At 41.2% G+C, this 3,292-nt stretch overlaps 1 non-coding gene across 1 annotated transcript; it reads right to left on the bottom strand.

Moving 5' to 3' along the window:
• Window positions 1-60: 60 nt before the first annotated feature.
• On the bottom strand, window positions 61-132 carry trnag-ucc. The gene has a single exon. It is a non-coding gene; the product is annotated as a tRNA-Gly (tRNA).
• Window positions 133-3,292: the final 3,160 nt, after the last annotated feature.

Here is a 3,292-nt window from a genome sequence, read left to right as displayed (position 1 = left end):
TGACGCAGGTACTAAAATGTAGCTTCCATCAAAAAAGGAACTACGGAGAAAAAAACTATCTGCGTTGGCCGGGAATCGAACCCGGGTCAACTGCTTGGAAGGCAGCTATGCTCACCACTATACCACCAACGCTCACCACTATACCACCAACGCTCGTATATTACTAGATGAATTCTTACTAACTTCACAGAAGCATTGGAATTGATCTGGACATTAATTCGTAGTTGCCATTATGTTTACATGTTATGTGCTCATAACACGACTCCCATTACTGAAATGGCGGAGATATAGTGTCAGTCAAACAAGTGTGGGCTGGATTGACAAACAAAACAGTAACGTTAGCCACATTAATAGCGAGGACCGGCTAAAATAGTAATGGCCTAGCGAACTAGGCCATAGTGGAGTTTGGAGTGTGACTGTTTGAGGTTGTGGACAGGTGTCTTTTATACTGATAACAAGTTCAAACAGGTGCCATTAATACAGGTAAAGAGTGGAGGACAGAGGAGCCTCTTAAAGAAGAAGCTACAGGTCTGTGAGAGCCAGAAATCTTGTTTGTTTGTAGGTGACCAAATACTTATTTTCCACCATAATTTGCAAATAAATTCATTAAAAATCCTACAATGTGATTTTCTGGATTTTTTTTTCTCATCTAAGTCAAGTCAAGAGTCATTGGGGTAAAAGTCAAAGTCAAGTTGCAAGTCATCATATTTGTGACTCGAGTCTGACTCGAGTCCAAGTCATGTGACTCAAGTCCACACCTCTGCCAATCACTGTACCTGTACACAGCCAATCTGTAAATAGCACACCCAGCTACTTCATCCCCATATTGTTACTTATTTTTTTGTTCTTTGCACCCCAGTATCTCTACTTGCACATCATCATCTGCACATCTATCACTCCAGTATTTAATGCTAAATTGAAATTATTTCACCTCTATGGCCTATTTATTGCCTTACCTACCTAATCTTCTACATTTGCACAGACTGTACATAGATTTTTCTATTGTGTTATTGACTGTACATTTGTTTATCTGTAACTCTTTATCTTGGTCAGGTCGCAGTTGTAAATGAGAACTTGTTCTCAACTGGCCTACCTGCAGTGGTGGTTCTAGACCATTTCAACTGGGGGGGCCAAGCTGGGGCCAGTTGTACTCTTAGAGGGGCCATTTACATTAGACATTATTGTTGTCATCGTTTTCTTCACTGCATTGCAGGCATTAGCTAGCAAAAGACCATGTTCATAATCATCAACGTTGCCACTGTCTAATAATGAATGTAAAAAAAAGAACGATAGCAAAAATGTGTTATGTAAAACAAAATTCATACTCCACATTTAGGGGGAAAAGGGGTAAAAAATTGTTAATAAAACGTTGTTACAAACCGCTGCCTGGTTAAATAAATGAATATTTTTTCAAAGAAGTATAAGGAGGGGTTGCTGCAGATGCAGGAATGCCCACATTCAGGAATGCCCAGTGAGCAGTTGCACCCTTCTTGTTTCTAGAATGCATGTTGCTTGACAGAAATAAAACAGTATCAGCAGCCTCCTGGGTGGCGCAGTTATGCTGCAGCGCAATCGCACAATTGGCCTAGCGTCTGGATTAGTGAGCAGAGATGAGCATTTATGCTCTCTCACTCTCAACATTGGTCAATGCATTACTCCAGGTTTCCCAACTGGTGGCCCGCGGGGGGTTTTATATGCCCCCCCCACAAGTTTTCTGAGCAAAAATAACTGTAATAATTTTCATTGTTGGACATAAGACTGTAAAAACTCCAGGAAATCAGCTCCAGTGAATTTAATTTAAGAAATGTGTCCCCAAGTATCCCCAAGCATAATAGAGAGACACAATTGTAAGCAAGGTTTGAAATGATTGGGCTTCTTGCGGTCAATTTGCATTATATAAATTATTTGTAATTATGTTCCGGCCCCCCAAACGTCAGCTCATCTGAATCTACACTGAACAGAAATTGAAACACAACATGTCAATTGTTGGACCCATGAGCTGAAATAAAATATCCCAGAAATGTTCCATATGCACAAAAGCTTATTTCTCTCAAAATGTATACACAAATTTGTTTACATCCCTGTTACATCCTTTGCCAAGATAATCCATCCACCTGACAGATGTGGTATATCAAGAAGCTGAATAAACAGCATGATCATTACACAGGTACACCTTGTGCTTGGGACAATTAAAGGCCACTCTAAAATGTGCAGTTTTGTCACATAACACAATGCCACAGATGTATCACATTTTGAGGGAGCGTGCAATTGGCATGCTGACTACAGGAATGTCCACCAAAGCTGTTACCAGAGAATTGAATGTTAATTTCTCTATCATAAGCCACTTCCAACATAATTTTTGAGAAATTGGCAGTATGTTCAACCAGCCTCACAACTGCAGACCATGTGTATGGCCTTGTGTTGGCGAGTGGTTTGCTGATGTCAACGTTGTGAACAGAGTGCCCCATGGTGGCGGTGGGGTTATGGAATGGGCAGGCATAAGCTACAGACAACTAAAGGCAATTGCATTTTATCAATGGCAGTTTGAATGCACAGAGATACCGTGATGAGATCCTGAGGCTCATTGTTGTGCCATTCATCCGGTGCCATCACCTCATCATGTTTCAGCATGATAATGCACGGCCCCATGTTGCAAGGATCTGTACCCAATTCCTGGATGCTGAAAATGGCCCAGTTCTTCCATGGTCTGCATACTCACCAGACATATCACCCATTAGGCATGGTTGGGATGCTCTGGATCGACATGTACAACAGCGTGTTACAGTTCCCGGCAATATCCGGCAACTTCACACAGCCATTGAAGAGGAGTGGGACAACATTCCACAGGCCGCAATCAACAGCCTGATCAGCTCTATGCGAAGGAGATGTGTCACGTTGCATGAGGCAAATGGTGGTCACACAAGATACTGACTGGTTTTCTGATCCACACCCCTACCTTTTTCTTAAGGTGTCTGTGACCAACAGATACATATCTGTTTTCCCAGTCATGTGAAATTCATAGATTAGTACATAATGAATTTATTTAACCTTTATTTAACTAGGCAAGTCAGGTATAAATACACAGGGGATGATGGGGAAGATGGGCTACAACTGGATAGGGGTGGAAACAATCACAAAGACAGGTGAAACAGATCATGGGGGTGACAATATGTGTTATTTCATAGTTTTGATGTCTTCACTATTATTCTACAATGTAGAAAATAGCAATAATAAAGAAAAACCCTTGAATGAGTAGGTGTTCTAAAACTTCTGATTTTCCCCTTGCGCCTGT

Source organism: Oncorhynchus tshawytscha, linkage group LG14 (genome assembly GCF_018296145.1).
Source record: "Oncorhynchus tshawytscha isolate Ot180627B linkage group LG14, Otsh_v2.0, whole genome shotgun sequence".
Taxonomy (NCBI): Eukaryota; Metazoa; Chordata; class Actinopteri; order Salmoniformes; family Salmonidae; genus Oncorhynchus; species Oncorhynchus tshawytscha.
The sequence above is the reverse complement of the archived record's forward strand: the minus strand, read 5'-3'. Positions and strand labels throughout refer to the sequence as shown.